This window comes from Marmota monax, unplaced genomic scaffold, assembly GCF_021218885.2.
Source record: "Marmota monax isolate L192 unplaced genomic scaffold, Marmota_monax_Labrador192_F-V1.1 WCK01_AAM20220418_F8-fsc00054, whole genome shotgun sequence".
Lineage (NCBI taxonomy): Eukaryota > Metazoa > Chordata > Mammalia > Rodentia > Sciuridae > Marmota > Marmota monax.
Genome location: NW_026692145.1, coordinates 85,478 through 109,530, shown reverse-complemented (window position 1 = coordinate 109,530; position 24,053 = coordinate 85,478). Strand labels below are relative to the sequence as shown.

The 24,053-nt window shown below is 43.4% G+C and overlaps 1 long non-coding RNA gene across 1 annotated transcript in view; it reads right to left on the bottom strand.

Annotated features, from left to right (window-relative positions):
- Positions 1-11,421: 11,421 nt before the first annotated feature.
- The window catches only part of LOC124109106 (uncharacterized), a 29,400-nt gene continuing 16,768 nt past the window's right edge, over positions 11,422-24,053 (bottom strand). Inside the window, exon 4 of the long non-coding RNA XR_006856873.2 lies at positions 11,422-11,463. This is a non-coding gene — a long non-coding RNA (uncharacterized LOC124109106). The remainder of the gene's footprint in view (positions 11,464-24,053) is intronic.

Here is a 24,053-nt window from a genome sequence, read left to right as displayed (position 1 = left end):
GATTCACCACAGGCATCGCGTGAACAAGAGATGGGATGTGAATCCAAGGAGTGTTGTTATAGCCCATGAGCATGACCACATGCTAGAGTCCACAGTATATAATGAGAGGGTGCTCATTCTTCCCACACAGGTTGAAGGCCAGGGCATTGACCTAGTATGAAGTGGGAATGGGCCAGAATGATCTGTGAAGCACAAGGAGAAGAGGTGATCCTAGACCATGTGGTATTAGTCATCTCAGAGATCACATCTTCCCCAGCATCCCAGCTCTGATGTCCCCCCATGTGCTCACCTAGTAGCAAAGAATGCTCATTCACCTGTAGGGGCCAGAGCAGTAACTCTTGGAAGGTTTCCTGGAGGAGTATTGTGAGCAAGCTATGTCATTAACAAGGACGAGACATGTTTGTCTTTCCTCAATGTCAGAGTTTCTTGAACCACCATAAGTTCACAGACTGTGCCACTTTGATCAGCAGCAGTTCATTGAATACTTGTGGGTCACCTGGTGGTTGTAAGGTTGGAGAGCACAAGTTACTTTATTCCTGTCCTAATTTCTCATTTCTATAACAGTCAAGTCACACCTCACACCACACACGATGATGTATAAATAGGTCACAGAGAGACTAATTGTTAAGATGGCCACAGAGTTGCAGGATGCTGAAGGAACAGCACAGGCAGAGAGAGAGATGAATGCAAAGTCAAAGAGTCACTGTAGGTGGCCAGAGAAGATACAACCCAGCTCAAGAAGTTGTTTAGGTACAGAGCTGTCAAAGAACACAAATTATTCTAGGCCAAGGTCCAGAAAGACAGGGGTTTCAGAGTGTCAGCAGCTTCGAGTGGACTGTGTGTGATCTTCACAGGCAGGAGAATCCACAGTGTGCTAAAGCCCAAGGACAGAAATTCAGTGGTTGGTCACTGTGGAAATTTTACTGGGCAAGGCTTATGATGAATGACCAGGTAATGGATCAGGGCACCCTATGTCCAGTCTCAGGATGCTCCTCCTTTTATGAGCCTCGAGTGAGGGGATTGCTTCATTTGGTGGTCTAGTGTGTTCCATAGGCTCATGGGCCTAGCTTTTCTGACATGCATTTGATGCCCCCGTGCATCCACGTGCTTCTCATTATTTCAATAGTTTCACAGGTAGTCATTTTATTAGCATAATTATGTGTCTGTTTTTTGCTCAGTTGTACTAGGCAGATGGTGGCTGTCTACTTGTACAAATAAAATACAGAGCCATTCTTCCTTGGCACTTAAAAGCTCCTGCTTTATAAAGTATTGTAACTCAGGTTTAGGCATAGTCTAAGAACTGCTGTTCTGTCCATCCCCAGTAACTCATTTTATATATATATATATATATATATATACTTACAATCAGAGCAGGGCACAGCTTGGTCTGCACAGAGGGGTGCCATTGAATTGGACCTGCATAAACTGGGTGAGCCAGATTTCCCAACTCAGCAACAACAGGAAACAGGCCAAGATCTGAGTGGTAGATGTGGACACTGAGGGATGCGCATAGACGTAATAAGTGATGACAACATGGGCAAAGTCTTGAACTATTCATCTGGGTCTTGAGACACGGGTGGTGTTCCTGCTTGTGGGCCTCGAGAGAGTGCACAGATTCCCTGTCTATCATTTCAGGCCCTCCAGTGACCTTCATGGAGGGCGGGGCCATGGCTAGCTCTCAAGACCTACCAAGGGTGTGAGCAGCTTGGTGCAACTGTAGACTGGTCATGGTTCAGCTATGGTTGAGCCGTTGGGCTCCCCAAGACAGTTTGTCCCGTGGATGTGGGAACATAGGAGCCCCCTTCCCTCAGTCACTGTCACCGTAAGTGGACGACAGGGAGGGCCCTTAGCTCTCTGGGGCCCAGAGTTGTGCTTAAAGCAGTCGCAGGACCAACCTTTCAGGTCATTTTATTCTTGTAAATGTTGCTTTTTCACACACAGCCCCCGCCCCCGCCCCCAGTCGTGATTCTATTGCGGTGTTTGAACTTAGAGATGCTGGTGTGGATGACAGAGCAAGTGTGGCCGGCAGCGAACAGTGGTCCTTGGCCGCCAGGGGGCCGCTGGTGCCTTTATTTCACAGCGCTGTTTACAGGGTAGAGATTGGCAGCGCGTGTTGGTTTCAATCTTGGTCTTGGACGTTTTGGTGAGATTTGTTGTCGGAGACCTTATTATTCTGGAACTGAAGAGGAGGAAAGTAACACATGGAAGGAGTGTGTATGGGTTTAGCTGCCTTTCAGTGACGTTTTCTCTTTAATAATATGACAGTACATTTCATTAAACTTGTTCAGTTAAATTTTGAATTTGTCTTCCCCAATATTGTTTTCAAAACACTTGGTAATTTCGATGTGAACATGAGGAGCTGTGTGGCATGGTGGGCTCAGCATTTGTTCGCTCAACTATGTGCACTTCTAGTACCTATGACATGTTTGCCTTTATGTATGATGTGCAGAGTTAGTAATCATTGTATTGACCAAGTGTCCTCCCAGTGCCTTGCATGTGTTTCCTTAAAATATTTGGTATTAATTGCATTTTTTTGGTACCAGGGATTGAACCCTGGGGCACTTAACCACTGAATCCCATCCCAGCTGCTTTTATTTTTTATTTTGAGACAGGGTTTCATTAAGTTGCTTAAAGCCTTAATTACTAAGACTGGCTTTGTTGTTGTTCTTGTTTTCTAGAAAAAGAAATAGTTTACTTGTATGTCCATTTGTTTTTTTATATTTATTTCTTCTTTTTTAGTTATACATGACATTAGACTATATTTTGACATTTTTATACATACAAGGAGTATATCTTATTCTAATTAGGATCCCAGTGTTGTGGATGTACACGATATTGAGATTCACTGTGCTTTATTCACACATGTACATAGGAAAGTTATGTCTGATACATTCCACTGTCTTTCCTATTCCTATAACCTCTCCCTTCCCTTCATTTCCCTTTGTCTTATTCACTGAACTTCTATTATTCCCCTTCCCCCTTGTTGTGTGTTAGCATCCATATATCAGAGAGAACATTCAACCTTTGGTATTCTTGGATTGGCTTATTTCACTTACCATAATAATCTCTCAGTCCACCCATTTACCGGCAAAAGTCATAATTTCATTCTTTCATTCTTCCAAGCCTTTATCTATTCCAATAAATCCTACATTTGGTATTTTCTTGTTATCCCATATTTCATGAAAGTTCTCCTCTTAACATCTTCTCTCCATTGTCAACGTTATTTTCAAATTATATGTGTTTTTTTCATTTTCATTACCTGAAACTCTATTTTCCAAGTGGTCTAGTCTGGGGGCTGGGGTTGTGGCTCAGTGGTAGAGTGCCTGCCTAGCACATATGAGCCACTGGGTTTGATCCTCAGCACCACATAAAAATAAACAAAATAAAATAAAGGTATTGTGTCCAAGTGGTCCAGTCTGCTGGTGATTCTTTCTATTGAGTTTTTAATTGGTTTATTGATTCATTTGTTTCAAGAATTTCTGCTTGGTTCTTCTTCAGAATTTCTATCTCCTTATTGAAGTGATATTTCACTTCTTGGATTTTCTCTCTGATTACACTTCTTACATTCTCTTTTACCTCACAGATCAGTTTAACCATGAACTTTCTAAATCTCTTCTCTAACATTTCCGCCACTGTGATATCATTGGATTCTGTTAATGAGGTATTTTGGTTTGATTGGGATAGTTTGTTCCCTTGTTTTTAATACTGTTTGTATGTCTACACATTTATCAGTAAGAATCTGAGTCAACAGAGCTTCTACCCTATGAATTTATAGTTTCCTCGAGCTTTCTAGTACATCACAGTTTAGGGGGAAACAATTAATAATAACAACCAATTCAAACAACAGACAGCATTGAATCAAATACTTAGTTCATATTTTGACATCTACAATTTTTTTTAAAGAGAGAGTGAGAGAAGAGAGGGAGAGAGAGAATTTTAATATTTATTTATTTAGTTAGTTTTTGGCGGACACAACATCTTTGTTTGTATGTGGTGCTGAGGATCGAACCCGGGCCGCACACATGCCAGGCAAGCGCGCTACCGCTTGAGCCACATCCCCAGCCCAACATCTACAATGTTAATTGGCATTATAAACAGAAATGGTATGGTAAGCAATTGCCAACAGTAGAAACAGTATGTTCACAAACAGGTTTGCTTTTTCAAAAAGATGAAGAGGGAGAATTCAGGAGAGACATAGGATGTAATAATTGTGAGGGTTTATGAGAGAGAATATTAATAAAGAGTTAAAGAAAGAGTGAAAGAGAGAATGATAGAATTTGGCTGTTAGCTAAAGAAAAGAGAAGTAAATTAAGAGACACACAGGAAAAAAGCAATATAAAACAAAAAATGTAAAATAAAACCAAAGTATACCAATCAAAACCTAGTCCTCAAAAGACACAGTCAAGAAAATAACCACGTTCAAGAAATGCTAGAAATGAGAAGAATTAGACAAATACATATATATGTACAAATGTCCGTGAACCATTCAGCACATAAACTTTTTTTAAAAAAAGTTTCCTGATGGAAGATTAAGGAATTGTTTCCTTTGAGGTGGTCAAAAAATTATCAATAATATTTTAAGTTGTTTGTCATTCCCAGTTGAATTTCTTTCTGTTTTTTTCTTGAGGTATGTATTGCACACAAGAGTAGTAGTCAGGGGCTGTCAATTCCTTCTTCTTTTGGAGCTAGTCAGAGCGCCCATTCTCAGCTTCCCTTCTTGGCAGTGTGTGTGCTGGGGGTGGAGGTTGGAGGGTGTGTCTGCTCCATTCACAGCAAGGGGTTGCTGTAGAGTTCTGTGAAAGGTGTTCCCAGAGTAGAATTCTTAGAGGCAGGGTTTGAGTCTAGCTATGAGATGGCAAAACCAGACCCATTTCTAAACTGAAATTACAAGAATACTATCATGAGAAACCAATGCTTGGGGAAAGGGTTATTTTTTCCTCCCCTTCTGTCAGCCTTTCTTCAGGAAACCTAATTAACCAGAGGTCCCTACCTTTTGGATTATAAATGAATGTCTCTAGGAGTCTGACTGTTCCCTTTTAAATGTATACACTCCTATTTGAGGCTTCAGACACAAGGCTAGAGATTTATCAGATGCCGGTGAAAAGAGCTAGTTTCTCTTATCATGTTTTTCTTCTGTAAACATATTTCCTGCTATAAACCCAAGCTCAAGGCCTTCTATCATGTAGACTAGAAATTTTATGACATCAAATAGCTTATAAATGTTGTAAGAAACTTTGGATCAGCATTCAGAATTTGTTCTCCTCTGGGCCTGCTTGCATAAAATTAAGTTTGAGTTCTCCTTTTCTCTGAGTTCCACTTGCTGCTTCTTGAGCAGCCAGTTTCCCACAGCATTTTGATTTCCTAACCAGGAAGCAACAACCATGCTGGCTTTGGGCTACTGGTATGGTAGGCTGTCCACACCAGAGTACACAGTTCCCCTTGGACCAAATGGGACAGCACCATACACCAATTCCCAGATCTTCTTTGCCAAGGAGGTCTGCACCTCCAGAACAGTGACCACCAATCAAGACTTGATGGAGAGTTGGAACAACTCCTGCACAGTCTTCCAGATGAGGTAAGGTCCCAGGACCAAGAATAGCTAGGCTTGTCCATAAGGACAGAAGAGGAGCTTAATAACCTCTCATGGCCACCCTAGAGAAGCCATCATTGTAGGGAACTTCCAAAGGGTAGAGGAAATGTTTTAAACATTTGAGTACTTGTGTGAATGAATGCAAAACTACTGTGTCTCCACAGCTTTGTGCTTTGGAGTCTGAGTGAGTCCTGACCTACAGTTCTGTGGTGGCTTCACAAGGCATAACAGTGATTCGTGTTCTGTAATAGGACTTCTGACTAGTCCTGGGTTTATATAGGTAAATGTTTAGCCAAGAAGCACCTAGACTCCCTTTGCGGACATGGCCAGATGGACACTTTCTGTGACCCCACTGCCGCTCCACACTGTTGTGCTACAGAGTCTGAATGAGTCCTAACCTGCGGATCCATGGTGACTTCGAAAGGCATAATGATTCACATCCTGTAACAGAACCTCTGAACAGGCCCAGGGTTTATAGGGGTATGCCTTCTGCCAAGAAGCACTTAAGCACCCTTTGGGGACACAGCCAGGTGGGTGCCTTACCTGACACCCCCCACTCTGGTCTGTCTTGTGGCATCAGCACAGGGTGGGATATGGGAAGAACACAGTGTAAACCTCCAGTCCTGGACTGTAGTATGATTTAAAAAGGCTACTCTGAGGATTTCAGGATTAAGCTGACAATGGCTGACTCTACACTCTCTGTGAGCTTGAATGGCCTGCTTTGAGTGGTGACTGGCCTCTGGAAGGAACCTCCATGTCCCCACCATCAAAGCAGCTCACCACATTGTCACCAAAACTCCAGGCCACCCAGATCAGTTTCCTCACATAGATTCCTGGCTCCAGATTGCCTGGACTCTGCCCCATGGGTGCAGTTCTGCATCAGCTCCAAGGGCCAGTGTAGGGTTTTGTTAGCCAGAAACGTGGCGACTCCAAAGCCCACCAAGCCCATCCATCAAGGGACTCCAAAGAGGAGCCACTGCCCCTGCCACCCTACATACCCACCACTCTGCCACCAGCTCCCAGTCAACTGGACTCACTGTCTGATACTCCACCACCATCTGACTCACTGGCCACAGTCCCCCTCTGCCAGAAGACCCTAGGCCAGAACCCATGGGGAGACAACCGAGGTACACTCAGCAGCCACAAGCCCTGCAGCTGTCCCTGCATGAGACCCTTGGGCCTCCACAGGTCAATGCAGATAGCACCATTCAAGAAGGGCGCTCCATTTTCTACTATCAGCCCTTCAACGCCACTGACCTCCTGAATTGGAAGCACCAAACCCCTCCATACTCAGAAAAGCCCCAAGCACCTGGAGATCACCTGGAGTCAACCTTCCAAACCCATCGATGGATCTGTGGAGACTGCTGTCCCCTTCTCCTCACCCTCTTCAATACTGAGGAGAGAGGACACATTCTGACCAAAGCCCAGAAGGGGCTCCAAGAACAGGCCCCCGCACAAGAGGTAGATGTTGAGGCCTGGGCACGAAGGGCAGCCCCAGAGGAGGACCTGGCCTGGGACCACAACTCTGAAGAGGGACACAATCACCGGGAGCAGTACCAAACCATCCTCCTCTGAGGAGTCCGGTCGGGTGAGAGGAAGCCCAACAACATGACTAAACCTGCCGTGGCATTCCAGAAACCAGTGGAGCTCCTTCGAGTTTTATGAGGGGCTCTGTGAAGCCTTTTGAATTTTAATACCATTAGATCCAGAAGTCCCAGACAATCAGTGCATGGCTATCACATCCTTTGTAGCCCCATCCAGTCCAGATATCAGGAAGAAACTCCAGAAGTCAGAGGGATTTGCAGGTATGAATGCTTCTCAGTTGCTTGAAGTGGCTCATAAGGTCATCAACTGGGATCCAACTGCACAGAGAGGCAGAAAGATACATGAAACAAAAGGCATCCCTCTTGGTGGCAGCACTCAGATATCTGGACCCAGTCAGATGACCTGGACCACCTCATGAGAACCTGATGCCTGGAAGTCCCCCCTCCCCCACTGCAGAAGGACCAATGTGCCTACCACAAGGATGTAGGCCATTGGAAAAATGAATGCCCAAACCTTTAAAGGCAAAACCCACTCAGAAAAACCCACTGCTGATTCAGGAAGGCCAATAACAAGTGGAGCCCAGCACCAGCAGTCTTATTGTCCTGGCTGGGATGGACTCAGAATAGGGAAGACCAGGCTCTTTGATTCTTGGCCCCTGGGAACCCACAGTTGAAATGACAGTTGGGGACCATTCATGGTTGACACAGGCACTGAGCATTCTGTGGTCATATAACCCTGTTGAGAGCCACAGCCAAAGGGGCCCCAGCAAACTTCCAGCTGCCAGCAAACTTCCAGCTGCTGGCTGATGATTGGCTCACAGCGGCCCCAGCAACATCTAGCTGATTGGCTCCTCGGCCCCAGCAACATCTAGCTGATTGGCTCCTCTGCGGTGATGCTCATTGGGCTGTTTCCCTGCCCTTTCAGACCACGGAGCTGCTCATTGGGGGACTTTTTTGGCTCCGCCCACGTGACCCAGCCAATCGGCCTCAAGAGCAGGAGGATTGTGGGAGGTGGAGAGAAGCTGGTGTGGGAGAGAGAGGCTTGTGGAAAGCCGGTGGTGGCAGTTGAGGCTCTGAGGGTTTTTCCTGAGAGGCTGTTTTGTTTGGCGTGTGTGGTTCTAAAAATAAAGGTAGTTTCTTTTGACAAGTGGCTCCTGATTGTGCCCAGCCAGACTGCGGCACCCCCTAAGGGTTGTCTTGTGCACTCCCAACGCTGTCCGCCTACAGGAGTCCCCAGGCAAACTGATTTCATGAATTCACATTTCCAGGCTGAAACTGGCCCCACCTCCAACCAAGAGAGCCCAGACTGACCGTCCACCGTCCTCCTCCCACCTCCTCCACCATCCCTGAGAATCCTCTAAAGCTCCACTTCTCACACCTGAGGATTCCTTCTCCCCTTCTCACGCCTGAGGGTTCCTTCCCCCTTCCTGAGGAGGACCTTCCTCAACCCGAGAAACCCTCACAACAGCAGGCCTCACTCTCATTCCCCCCTGCTCCTCGCCACCCTCCTGGCACCCACCTCCTCACTCCTACTCCGTCTGCTTCCTCAGACACCCCAGATGGCCCTCTCCCTGGGATTTCTTGTTTGGGGCCTTTCTCCCACACATCATAAGCTCCTGCAGAACCACACAGGCAACATGTCTAGCCAGACCTTTAACCAGCCTCTCCCCAGGGATTTCCAGCTCCTTGCTCCCTCGGAGGACAGTGAAGGCCTCACCGACGGCTGTCGGAGTTCACCATGGTGGATGTGGAGCTACACAACGGAAACACGACTGGGAACGTCACTAGCCTGTCACCCAGGGTTTCTAGGCCCATTCGCTCTCGTGTGCCTCCTCCTGGCCGCTGGTCTTTTCTCAGCCAGTCCCTCTCACTGGACCTCCAGCCAGAAGCTAATGTGGTGTCTCCTCCTCCCTCTTCTCCTTGCCTCGGGTACCTTTGGTGTTCTTAGGCTCACATGGAGCACAGCTGGTTCATGGAGTTCATGGAGGCCCTCCGACAGGACAGCTGGCTGACTCCCCCATCTGCAGGGACAAGGACTGGATGGAGACTATCCATGACCTATGGCTTCCAGGAACTTCCATCGATTTCAGCCCCGAGGAAATTCACATCTTCAGCGCCCTGGCCTTCACAGCTATGCTTCTCTTGTCCCTGCACCCTGACCATCCCTCCCTTCCTTCACACTTGTCGTGCCCCTCCAGCAGGAAAAAGCCAGAGGATCTCGTCACCCTGCTCCCAACACAAAAACAAAAGGGAGGAGTGTTGGGTTGTGGGAGACTCCCCCTTCTTGGAGAACATCATGGAATCCCTTACCCCTCCCCCTCCTCTCTGAAGGACACCGCGCCGAAGAGCAAGAGCGCCAAATTCAAAGGTTTCCTCCACCAATCCCCAGTGGACACAGTGTCCGCTCGCTGTTCCTGAGTCACCCTGCCAATCAGCACCTGCCACGTCCCCTACGCAACCCTTCTTAAGCCCAAGCTTGCAAGCTCACCCTCTCTGCCCTCTTCCTCTCTCCTCTTCTTTCTCTCCTCTTTCTGCTCTCTTTCTCTTTCTCTCTGCCTCTCCTTTTCTTCCCCTTCAAGCAGCCCACCCCCCCCCCCCAATAAAATCTCTTGGTTGAATCTCTGCCTTGGGTGAGTCACTCACCTTTCATTCTATGTCCTTCAATTTTAGCCATTTTTGGCAAAAGTACATTTCTTATTTTTATATAATTGTAGCCAAATTTATTTATTATTCAAAAATTGTTTTCTTGGGCTAGGGATGTAGCTCAGTTTTAGAACATTTGCCTAGTATATAGGAGACCCTGGGTTCATTCCCCAGCATTACCAAAAAACTAAAATGAAAACAAAGAAAAAAAACACTTTCCTTGGCTAAGGGTCTCACATATGAATTGCAATTATCACTAAAATAATAATGCTGATTTTGAATTCCAATAAACTAGATTCACAGACCCCAACTAACCTGTCCCAGAGTCCCAGTTCCCTTCTCCCTCAACTACAGGTTCAGACAACAGGACCAGTCACAATTATGTAGTTCCCTGATCTCTGAAATACTGGATTTTAGTTGGTTACCCTTCAAGATGGTTGTGAGGCAGAGGGCAAAGGTCAGGCAGTCAGTGTAGGTAATGAAGGCAGTCCAGAAAGATTCGTGAAAACCCACAGCTTACTTAAAAAGGAATTTAAGTCCCCTCTCTGATTGCGATTCATTTTTCTCCCACTCTTTCCTACTCTGGCTCCCATCTATTTCCCCCAAAACGGAAAGTGCATTCTGGCTTAATGTAATTGTAAAATGTATTCTTTTGCCTTTTAGATTTCTTTTTGTCTAATGTAATTGTTAAATGTGTTCTTTAGTCTTTTTAGTGTTGCTGTTAGTGTGTGTTTATAAATTTGAAAAGATTTGGAGAAAGTTCAAAAAAGCCTTCCCAGGATGAGTGGCATAAAATGTACTCTTTGACTTATTCATTGAAAGGGGAACATATACTTCAAAATTAGATTAACAAGGATATAACTAGGTAGTTACACAAAGTATGACTTCTAGCTCTTTATATAAAAAAATTTCAATTTGTAGATGCATCTCTTGCTGGCTAAAAATAAGGGAAATTATTGATATCATTCTCCATATCAAGCCTCACATTTAAACCATTTGGCTTTTATTGGGCCTTTGCTGTGGGAGACCATTCTCAATGATGTTTAAGCTAAATTGTGTTTTTGAGATATAAATTTTCTTCTTTTTATCAATTAAGTCCTGCCTCTGCAAATACAAATTTAGGATTAAGAGTTTTTTAAGCCCGCAGAGGAAATATCAGATCAATAGTCTAAAAAAAGGGTAAAGGAGACGTTGAAAAATAAAACCTTTCTACCTGTCATCACTACATGGAGTGTTGAGATGGGTGGGATCCCCTGTACAGTGTAACCCAAGGCGACTATGACAAAAAACACACACTAAACCAAAAGGAGTTAAGCACAAATTAATTATTGGATCAAACATGGGTAAGGTTTGTTGTAATTTTTTTCAAATGTATAGTTCCAAATAAAGATGAATAGGGGAGTCCCATGACAAAATGACACTGTGGCAAAGGCCACTCCACTGTGGGGTAGCTCATGTGAGCATCCACACCCACTTGGACAGATCTACATCATATCTGGGCCTCCCCAGTTGTCTATTGATTAAATAGGTCAGTATGTTGTTGGAGGCCCCACGGGGTTTGAACTGTGGATCTGTCTTCTCCACCATGTTCGGTTCAGGTGGGGTGGAAGTATCCACGGCATTTTCTTTGTCCATGACCGGTGGACTCTACCAATGGCTTCACGAAGACAGCACAACTGATAAAGCCTGAAAAAGATAAAGAAACCTCCATGATCAACAGGACCAAAGGTCTTTTCTTCTCACTCTCTTACACACACACACACACACACACACACACAGAGCCATCCAGCAATGGTTGTAAGAGATAGGTTTGGGGCATCCTCTGATTTGCGGTATCAACTTTATCAGTTCTTTCTTTCTGTCATATAAATGGGTCCATACCTAGTATCTGTTTTCTGTTCCATTGACACCTTTTCACGACCCATTTCAATTGCTAAATGTGTGAGTTCTCACGAATCTTTCTGACTGCCTGACTGATGGGACCCTTCATGCTGTTTGGTAACTGTGAGCTCCCTTGGCCAATTCCGCTTCATTCCAAGTTTGGTGAAGGCAGGAACTTGTCTGACTTGCTCCCTGAATGTGCCAAGGACAGAGTTAAAGAGAAACCACCACAGACATCTCAGGAAGGAAAGGATCTGAGGCCAGGAACTAAGTACTGATGATGAACTAAGTACTGTTTAAGGTCTCGAAGGGCAAAACGCCAGGGCTAGGAAAACAGTGAGGAATCAGGAGAGGGCAGGTAGGCCTCCCAAGGCCAGGTCTGTCCTGAGAGCTCAGAACTGGCCACCAACAGAGCAGATGGAGTCCAAAACAGCTCAAAACGCCACCCCCCCCCACACACCAGCCTGCACTCCACTGCCAGCCCCAATGCCACAGGGAGCTGCCCATGAATCACCCCCAGAAGCCTAGAGCAGTACTTGGTTTGAATCTGACAAAGTAGCAAGGCCAGAAGTAGGTGCCCAAGGTGTTCTCAGTGTTTGGTTTCTAGGAGAGATGAAAGGATTCATCCTCGGTGACCCAGAGCTGAGATGGGAGGTGAGAATGTGCTATCTACAGCCTGGGCCCCTACCCACTTCCCTCTGGAGAGTCCATCAGTTGGAAGGAACAACTGTCCCCTGCCCTCCCCAGTACCCAGCAGGGTTGGAAGTCATCACATAGATGATGTGGGTGGTGGCCCAAAAGATACCATTGTATGTCAGGATGTCTTACCTGAAGACCACTGTGGTTTCTCTGGAAGAGAGTTATTGAGGACGTGATAAGATAAAGATAAGGATAAGGAGTTAGAGGCAGCTGTGATATGGAGCGGAGCAGAGCAGAGCGAGAGGCAACCAGGATAAGTAGTGAGAGGCAACTGTCTCTGTCTCCGTGGTTCACTCAGGTTCTCTGAGTCCCAGAGCCTTATTGGTTAAGCCTCATGAAAGTCTCCGTGAGGCACAATGGGCCTTGGAACCTTGGAACCACAGAAGTTGGTGGGATCTACATACTGGCCTCCCCTGCCCCTGAGCTGGTTCAGTGATGATTAGGTGAGTGGAAGGGGCCATGGAAGGAGGCCGACATTATCTGGATACGGGAACATCTGCATTAGCCATTCCCTTGGTAGAACATTTGTTTCCTCATCCTCAGAACTTTTCCCTAGCTTGTGCAAAATCTTCCCAACAGACCTTCTGAGAACAGGTCTGTATGCAAAATCTTCCCAACAGACCTGTGTGCCTCACCACATCCATGGCATCTCCACAGGGCCCCTGGGCAATGCTCAGTTATTCAGTCCTGTTTCAATCAGGAGCTTGGTTCCTGGTGGAATGCCACAGTTGTCAACCTCTGGACCAGACTTGGTCATGACTGTGCAGTCATGCTTTTATAAGACACCATTCACATCAGTGGGTGTTTAGATGGAGAAACATTGGGTGTTGAGATGAAGAGTCACCCTTCTGAAGCCAAGGTACCTTCCAGGTCTCTGATGTAGAACAAGTGTACTGTTAGCATTAAGGAATGACACAGGTGGACATCTTCTAGAGGTAGGATGTGGATTCCTGCAGGCTGTGTCACGGGGCCAAGGGTGAGGACCAGGCTGTGAGCTAAAATGACTCTTCTGGGAATAGGCAGCTTGTCCCCACACTGGTGGCTTCCTCTGTTTCATGCATCACCAAGGGAACTGATGCTTATAAGAGGGACCCAGGTCACACATTTCTTTCCTTGACTGGCAGGGAAGGCTTAATGGTCCAGGTTTCCTTGTAGTGCACAAAGAAACCCATAAGCCCCCTGGATAGCTGAGATGGGTGCTTACAACTAATTGGAGAGGAACAACAATTTAGGGTGGGGTATTTGGTTAACAATCTGCCAAAGGAAGTGGCAGATTGTCTTTCTCTTTTCAAGGAATCACCTTCCTAGAAAACCAAGGTCATGACCCAGAAAGTGGGCCAGAGGAGCTTGTCTGATATCACTGAAATGCATTGAAAGTGCATAACCTTCAAATAATTACACAATAGAAGAGAAACAAAAGTCCTATTGCCGTCGGTCACAAACGTAATGAAGCATCTATGAATACAATAAGGAAAATGCACATGTGGCTTTTAAGAGCTTCCTGTTTGGGCACTAAAAGAATAATTAATTTAATTATGTAAATGCATTTTTATTGGTTTAGATATACATGACAATAGAGTGCGTCTTGAAATATTATTAAGTAGGATCCCAGTCTTGTGGATGAACATGATGTGGAGTTACATTGATCGTATACTCATATTAAAATAATATTTATAATATTTTTTTGTTCTGTAAAGGAAGACTAATTCTTGAAATGGTGCCCACTCAAAGCAATCACATACTTCAAGATGCTTCTTTTCCCCAAAGAACATTGTACATCTTTTCTGGGGCACATTATGTAGCCTCAAAGTCAAAGAACTTTTCCAGAGAACTGGCTTAGCGTTCAGACTAGGTCACTACTGCAGTAGCTTAAAATAATCATTGTACTCTACAAAGTTAGGAGTCTGAGAATAGGAGACAGCTGGAGAGGAATTTGACTCAATGTGAGATAAACCTCTTTGCATAAAAACTGCTTAAAGGGGGGCTGGGATGTGGTTCAAGCGGTAGTGCGCTCGCCTGGCGTGCGTGCGGCCCGGGTTCGATCCTCAGCACCACATACAAACAAAGATGTTGTGTCCGCCGAAAACTAAAAAATAAATATTAAAAAATTCTCTCTCTCTCTCTTAAAAAAAAAAAACTGCTTAAAGGGGTAAATGTCAATTAACTAATGTATCACACAAACAAGAACTCATGGAGTTACTAAGCATGAAATGAACATGTAACAAAGATTGAAAGGTTCATTTTTATCCCTGGATCATAGTAATGGTAAAGATGACATCTGAGTATGCTCTTCCGACTCTACTCTTCCATTTGAATGAAATATTATCGAGGTTTGATGCTTTTTTTTTTTTCTTTGTGGACTTCTTTAAAGCCTTTCATGGGAATTAAAAAAAAAGAAAAAGAAATGGTGTCCACTGTACTCTAAATTAATCTATAAATTTAGTGCAATCTCAACATAAATCACAACAAGAATGTGAATGTGTGTGCACCTGGAAGGCCATGCCCTAGAATTATTTTGAAGAGAAAATGTGCAGGAATATATGACAGGGGTCTTCTCATACTGAATACCCAAATTCACTGTAAGGATTGGAAATAGAAAGAGCAATTGACAAATGTGTGTCATTGAACCAAAACAAAGATTTTCTGGGTCACTTGGGGTTTCTCCTAAAGGTAATTCTGGACTCCAGCCTTGCTGACGGGTGTTCTTTGTTGTGTCTTGTTTCTGCAGCCATCTGTGGAGGCCAGTGATCACAGATAAACAACACTGTGAAGTCAGTTCCAGCACCAGCTCCACAAGACTCAGGAGAAAGGCAGATGAATACCTGAAACTCAACCCGGCCTCTAAATCCCTGCTGAGCGTTTTACTAGGTAGACAACTGGGGAGTTACAGAAGTGATATGCACCTGGCACGGTGGCTGTGGAAACTGACCCAAGCCACACCAGGGTGGAGTTGGCCACTGCCCAAATACCACGTGACTCCTGCACTCAAGTTCCCTGAGGTTGATGAGAAGCCCAGGAAAATGCTGTGGCTGAACAAATCCTTCCCCTGACGCAACCATTAAAACAGAAACTGAGTTTTCATTTCTTTGTGTTTGACATTTTTCATTTCTCATAGACTTTGTACTCGTGACACATCTGGGTGCTACTCCAGGGCCACAGGCATGTGAGCTTTGGCCACCAACCCTTAAGAAGGTGGATACTAACATTGCAAAGTGTGGGGATTGGAAGCCAAGGGTGGGTCATGTTCAGAGCACCTTAAGGTTGGCTGATCGGACCTGTGGAAAAAAACCCCCACCTCCAAATTACTAGGGTCAGGGCTTCCAAAAGGCCACTAGTGGCTATGGGGTGGAGTTGGGGCTTCATTTGTCACCCTGCAAGTTTGGTGGAATCAGTGGGAAGGAGTCCAAATCACACGTAAGCAGTAGTGGCTGGGGGTGGGAGGGAGTTCTCTTAAGACATCAGTATGGAGGCCATGTGTCTGGGACAGCAGGAGGTGCACACTCAATGATGTGTCCTCCAAAGTAGGTATGAAGGTAGTCCCCAGAAGAGGAAGAAATGCAATGAACAGAGCTTCTGAACTCCATTCAGATAAGGGCCACTTCCTGAGTCTGATCTGTGTCTATCCCCTGTTCAACAGACCCTGCATAACAAGACTACAGAAGGGGTGGAGGGAAGACGGGACCACGTCCAGGTGGAAGGATCAGAGCACAGCTCACTGCCTTTCCCACTGAAGGCTTCCTCAGTGGAAGGAAGTGAGAAACTGCAACCCTGAGAGGGGAGAGCTGTGATCATCACCTTGGACAGGACAGAGAAATGAGTGAATACTCACTGGGTGGGATACCAAGGCCACCAAAGGCATGGTATAGCTTGAAAGTGATGCCAAACGTCACTTTTGATAGAGCTGACCCTCTGATTGATAGTGAGCCATGGTAAAGAAGGAACCCAGCAGATGGACATGACTGGGGCACTGTGATGTCATGGGACAAAACTATTTGGTTTCAGCCTGTGCTTTTCTATGTGCCAGCCACACAGATATGGGAAGAAAGAAGTCCAGACTCAGAATAGCACTGATTTCAGGGACCAATAGAGTCCTTCTGTTGAACGTTTCACATCCCCAGCTGGGAACTGGGTAGAGAGGCATTCCTTTGGCTGTTACCTGTTCATTTTTGTATTCCTGACACAGTTCATCAATGGAGGAAAAGAAAAAGGAGGGTCATGAGGCATCAGGTGCAGGAGACAAAGAATGGTGGGGAGCCTCTCTGTCGAGGGTTGGTGCCCAGTACCACAGAGCATGGAATTTTACTTCCTGCCCCAGACTTCAGTGTGGGGGGATCAACATGCCAGGTGCCAAGTGTGAGTTGTCAGGAAGCAGCCCTGGAGGTGAGCCTGTGACTACAAGTAGCTTACTTGAGAAGGAAGCCCAGTCTGCACCTGTAAGGGGTCGGGGGGGGGGGGGCATGAGACATATGGGGACGGCATGCTGTTCAGGGGATTGATATCACTGTGGCTGGTTGGAGATTATTGGCAGGGGGACACCATGGGGGACTGTGTAGAACTCATACATCTCAGATTCACCACAGGCATCGCGTGAACAAGAGATGGGATGTGAATCCAAGGAGTGTTGTTATAGCCCATGAGCATGACCACATGCTAGAGTCCACAGTATATAATGAGAGGGTGCTCATTCTTCCCACACAGGTTGAAGGCCAGGGCATTGACCTAGTATGAAGTGGGAATGGGCCAGAATGATCTGTGAAGCACAAGGAGAAGAGGTGATCCTAGACCATGTGGTATTAGTCATCTCAGAGATCACATCTTCCCCAGCATCCCAGCTCTGATGTCCCCCCATGTGCTCACCTAGTAGCAAAGAATGCTCATTCACCTGTAGGGGCCAGAGCAGTAACTCTTGGAAGGTTTCCTGGAGGAGTATTGTGAGCAAGCTATGTCATTAACAAGGACGAGACATGTTTGTCTTTCCTCAATGTCAGAGTTTCTTGAACCACCATAAGTTCACAGACTGTGCCACTTTGATCAGCAGCAGTTCATTGAATACTTGTGGGTCACCTGGTGGTTGTAAGGTTGGAGAGCACAAGTTACTTTATTCCTGTCCTAATTTCTCATTTCTATAACAGTCAAGTCACACCTCACACCACACACGATGATGTATAAATAGGTCACAGAGAGACTAATTGTTAAGATGGCCACAGAGTTGCAGGATGCTGAAGGAACAGCACAGGCAGAGAGAGAGATGAATGCAAAGTCAAAGAGTCACTGTAGGTGGCCAGAGAAGATACAACCCAGCTCAAGAAGTTGTTTAGGTACAGAGCTGTCAAAGAACACAAATTATTCTAGGCCAAGGTCCAGAAAGACAGGGGTTTCAGAGTGTCAGCAGCTTCGAGTGGACTGTGTGTGATCTTCACAGGCAGGAGAATCCACAGTGTGCTAAAGCCCAAGGACAGAAATTCAGTGGTTGGTCACTGTGGAAATTTTACTGGGCAAGGCTTATGATGAATGACCAGGTAATGGATCAGGGCACCCTATGTCCAGTCTCAGGATGCTCCTCCTTTTATGAGCCTCGAGTGAGGGGATTGCTTCATTTGGTGGTCTAGTGTGTTCCATAGGCTCATGGGCCTAGCTTTTCTGACATGCATTTGATGCCCCCGTGCATCCACGTGCTTCTCATTATTTCAATAGTTTCACAGGTAGTCATTTTATTAGCATAATTATGTGTCTGTTTTTTGCTCAGTTGTACTAGGCAGATGGTGGCTGTCTACTTGTACAAATAAAATACAGAGCCATTCTTCCTTGGCACTTAAAAGCTCCTGCTTTATAAAGTATTGTAACTCAGGTTTAGGCATAGTCTAAGAACTGCTGTTCTGTCCATCCCCAGTAACTCATTTTATATATATATATATATATATATATATATATATATATATATATACTTACAATCAGAGCAGGGCACAGCTTGGTCTGCACAGAGGGGTGCCATTGAATTGGACCTGCATAAACTGGGTGAGCCAGATTTCCCAACTCAGCAACAACAGGAAACAGGCCAAGATCTGAGTGGTAGATGTGGACACTGAGGGATGCGCATAGACGTAATAAGTGATGACAACATGGGCAAAGTCTTGAACTATTCATCTGGGTCTTGAGACACGGGTGGTGTTCCTGCTTGTGGGCCTCGAGAGAGTGCACAGATTCCCTGTCTATCATTTCAGGCCCTCCAGTGACCTTCATGGAGGGCGGGGCCATGGCTAGCTCTCAAGACCTACCAAGGGTGTGAGCAGCTTGGTGCAACTGTAGACTGGTCATGGTTCAGCTATGGTTGAGCCGTTGGGCTCCCCAAGACAGTTTGTCCCGTGGATGTGGGAACATAGGAGCCCCCTTCCCTCAGTCACTGTCACCGTAAGTGGACGACAGGGAGGGCCCTTAGCTCTCTGGGGCCCAGAGTTGTGCTTAAAGCAGTCGCAGGACCAACCTTTCAGGTCATTTTATTCTTGTAAATGTTGCTTTTTCACACACAGCCCCCGCCCCCGCCCCCAGTCGTGATTCTATTGCGGTGTTTGAACTTAGAGATGCTGGTGTGGATGACAGAGCAAGTGTGGCCGGCAGCGAACAGTGGTCCTTGGCCGCCAGGGGGCCGCTGGTGCCTTTATTTCACAGCGCTGTTTACAGGGTAGAGATTGGCAGCGCGTGTTGGTTTCAATCTTGGTCTTGGACGTTTTGGTGAGATTTGTTGTCGGAGACCTTATTATTATTTTGTTATGGTTGGTATCAGGGATTTGAACCCCAATGCGTCTTACCCCGGAGCCACATTCCCATCCCTTTTTATATTTCATTTAGAGACAGGGTCTAGATGAGTTGCTTAGAGCCTTGCAGATGCTGGCTTGAATTTGTAATACTCCTGCCTCAGCTTCCTGAATCGCTGGGATTACAGGTGTGCACCACCATGCCCGTTATATTTCTGTTATTCTTGACGTGAAAAGGAGAAAGATAAAACGTGAAGGGAGTGTGTTCGGCATTAGTTGCCTTTCAGTTTTCTTTTTCTTTACCAATGTAACAGTACTTTTCGTTTAATTTGGTTAAATTTCAAGTAGATTTTCTTTGTATGTTGTCTTCAAAATTAAAGAAAAAACAAAAATTCTGCTACATACAATGGTGCACACCTTAAATCTCAGTGAAATTGGAGGCTGAGGCAGGAGGATCAGAAGTTCATGGCCAGTCTCAGCAATTTAGTGAGACCCTCAGGAATTTAACAAGACCCTGTCTCACAATAAAATACAAAGAACTGGGGATGTAGCTCGGTGGAGCACCCCTGGTTTTAAACACATTTTTTTAAAAAAATCATGGATATTTCAAAAATCCACATTTCAAAAATGAGAGTTTGGGTGGCCTGATGGCTTAGGAGTTGTTTACTTGTCCCAATGTTTGGCCTTCAGTACCATTGACACTGTTTTTGCCTCTGTATGTAACATGACAAGTTAAAAATCATTGTATTGACCAAGTTTTCTCCTTATGCCTTGTATACATTTTCCATAAAATGTTTGGTGTTATTTGAACTTTAAAAATAATGAAAGTAATGGTGTTGTTTGCAAGAATTTGTTGCTTTAAGTCCCTGAAGGGAATCCACATATCAAGAATCCCACTTGTCATTTTATTTTACAATATAATTCTGAGCTCCCCCTCCCCTATGACATTGAATTCATTTGAATTTGTTTGATTTAGACTTGTGCCACATTTCATAATTATTGTTCAAATTAAAGCATTTTCTTGTGCATTTTTGGAAATGTTTTTTTCTGGCCAGGCACTTGAACCTTAAGATCCACAGTGAATGTTCCTTTATGGATCTTATCAGGCAGGTTTGGACCTGTTTAGTGTTTGAAACTAGATGTTCATCTCATGGAATCCACTAAATTTCAGTTCTGGTGCTTCTCATAAATTCTCCCTTTTAAGGTTAACTTTATTATCTAATTGTGCATTTGACATAATTTAGATCTTTAAATTCTAGTCTTATTCCATAACCATCAGTTTTCTTTAAAATAAACGTTTTCTTAGTCTTGATTTATAAATGGAGAACTTAATCAGTCTGCTGAGCCCTTGATATTTAGGACTGTGATTGTTTTTTACTGTATGTCTTTGTCATTTAACAGTTTAGGATTTCATTTTCTAGGGACCTGTGTTTTGCATCATTTCATACTATTAAGTGTAAGTCCTGGCTTTTTTCATAAGCATTTCATAACCACTGTGTTAAAAAACTTCCAGTATCTTTAATTCATAAATTAGAGGAAAAATACCTTTATTTGTCTTGCATTTGGACAGTTTACTTTTTTCAAGTAGCTATATAGCCAAAGCTTTTACCATTAAATTTGTTTTAATATCATTATTTTCTGATAAAATTTTGGGGTACCAGGGATTGAACCTAGTGTGCTTAACCACAGAGTCACAACCCTAGGATGGATGGATGGAGATATATATATATATATATATATATATATATATATATATATATATATATATATAATTTTAGAGACAGGGTCTTGCTACATTGCTTAGGGCCTCACTAAATTGCTGATGCTGTCTTCAAACTCCCAATCCTCCTGCCTCAGCCTTCTAAGCTGCTGGGATTACAGGCATGTGCCACTGCACCTAGCATGCATTTTTTTATATTGGTTCTTTTTAGTTATGCATGACAGTAGATTCCATTTTGACATAATTATACAAGCATAGAATATGTCTTATGGCCTAGGTCTTCCTTTCCAAGTATTCTTATCATTAAAAAAGATTTGTGTAGTTTCTGTTTAATGTTTACAGGTAAGGAGGATAGGAATGGTCAGAGGTTAGACTGGTGGGAATGTGAACTGCAGGAACATGCAACTCCTTCTCCATTAGCAAGAGTGCTGTGTCTGCTTTTTTGTCCACAAATGCTGACTGTGCCTCATTGCCTCATGTGCTACTGTATTGAATTAAGTAATAGGTGGTACCTGCCTATTTGTACTCATTTTTCCATTGGGTGCCATAGACTATATCTGAAAGGAGAAGTCAACTAAAGGGAAATACTTGATGTTTTGTTGGGAAACCTAAGCAGTGGGGCAAGTTGCTTCCCTTTGATAATGGTGATGGATGTATGGTGATAGATGAATTTTTTTCTCATTGATTCTTTATTAACTTGAAATTATTTAATGACTCCTATGTTGTTGGAATAGTCATATTTTATAAATCTACTTCAGTTACATTTAGAAAAGTGAAAGATTCATTGATGACATTTGAGATTTACTTTATTGTTATTTTTTTAAAACACAGATTTTAGGAATTGGCACATTACCTAGTCTCACTAATCCTAACTTCTGGAAGAGCTATAGACTTTAAATAATATCAAAGTGTGGAATGAAGACACTTTTATTACATAGTAACTGCCCATAGTATTGCAGAGTCATACCAAATAGGACTCAATCATCAAATATATACATATGCTAGTGATTAATTTTTCACTATTATTTATGTTCTAGGATCTATGTTCAATATTATTTGTCAGTAGCATTATTTGAGATATGGAATAAGTAATGAAATTGCTCTGAATGGTAGTAGTATATTTTGTAATGTAAGCAATTTTTCAACTTACTATTTCACTGATTACTGACATACTAATATGTAGTTGTATTCTATGTATTCCATGGTCTATTGTCATTATTCACTGACATGCTGTTAATAGGAGGACTGAAAACACATTTGAAATGTTTATTAGTTGTAATTGTGTCAGTAATCAGTAACAAAATAAGGAACACATAAAATTGATCCCACATCCTTACCAACATTTATTGTTATTTGTATTCTTGATAATTGCCATTCTGATTGGAGTGAGATGAAATCTCAGTGTAGTTTTAATTTGCATTTCCCTGATTGCTAAAAGTGTTGATAATTTTTTTTCATATATTTGTCGACTATTTGTTTCTCTTCTTTTGAGAAGTGTCTATTTAGTTCTTTTGGCGATTTACTGATTGGTTTATTTGATTTTTTTGGTGTTAAGTTTTTTGAGTTCTTTGTATATTCTGGATATTAATGCCCTATCAGAGGAGCAGGTGGCTAACATTTTCTGCCATTCTGTAGGTTCTCTCTTCACATTTTTAATTTTTCCTTCACTGTGAAGCTTTCTAATTTGGTGCCATCCCATTTATTGATTTTTAATTTTAGGTATACTCATACAGTATTGGTGGAACTACAAACTGGTTCAACCACTCTGGGAAGCAGTATGGAGACTCTTCAAAAAACTATGAATGGAACTACCATATATATGACCCAACTATCCCACTCCTTGGTATATATCCCAAATATTTTAAATTGGTATACTACAATAATACAGTCTTATCAATGTTTACAGTAGCACGATTCACAATAGCCAAGATAAGGAACAAACCTAGATGCCCTTGAGTAGATGATTGGATAAAGAAAATGTGGTATATGAACACAATGGAATATTATTCAACCATAAAGAAAAATGACATTATGGTATTTACTGGTAAATGGATGGAATTGGAGATTATCAAGCTAAGTGAAACAAGCCTGTACCCAAAAGTCAAAGGTCAAATGTTTTCTCTGATAGGTGGAAGCTAATCCAAAATAAGGGGGGATATAAAAATAGAAGAAATATCAATGGAGTAGATGAAGGGGATTGAATGGGATGAGATAAGGAAAGACATATATATATATATATATGTATGTATATATATATATATGCTACAGTGAATCTCCCCATCAAATACATCCACAATACACTATATATGTGTATGTATATGTATATATATATATATATATATATATATATATATATATATATATATATTCCAGAGGCTGAGGCCGAAAGATCTTGAGTTCAAAGCCAACTTCAGCAACTTAGCAAGGCCCTAAGAAACTTAACAGGACCCTGTCTCAAAATAAAAAATAAAAAGGGCTGGGGATGTTGCTCAGTGGTTAAGCACCCTGGCATATATATAAATAGCATAAGGATCAGTAGAGTAGAGGAAAGGGAACAGGGAGAAGGAGGATGAGAGAGAAAGGGGAAGTACTTGGGACCGAATTAGAACAAATTATATTCCATACTTTTATAGGTTTGTCAAAATGAATCCTAACATCCTAACTAAAAAGAACCAATAAAAAGAAAAAAGGAAAAGGGAGTAAAAATGATCCCCAAAATTTGTTCCCCATAGTTTTGTATCAGGTTCAAATGTCATAACCCTTATTGTGTTATTTAATATCCCTGTGCTCAATGGTTTATTGAGATGAATTATGGCTCAGTTTGAAGGAATAGGCTTCTGAAGAGCATGGTTATCTGACGTTTCACTTTGACTAATGCCGTTCACCTCTTCTCTATGATCTTGCACTCTTTTGCCTTACCTGTCAGACTGCCTGCTTGAAAACGCTGCCTATTTTCAGAAGTTACTCCGGAGAAGGGAAAGAGGACATCTGCTCAAGGCACTCACTTTTATGCTGAATAACTCTGTGATAGAGACCTGGTTTCAAAACAGTTCTTTTTATCAAAGTAACATCTTTTCTCAGTCATTAGAGTGAAGATGATACTGTTATACAAAACTTTTGACCTTGTTTCAATGTTCTGATTCCAAAATCACTTGATTATGATGTTTATTTCCATCTAAGTTTTCATCTGACTTTTATCCTTTTTGGAAACTCTTGCAGTAACA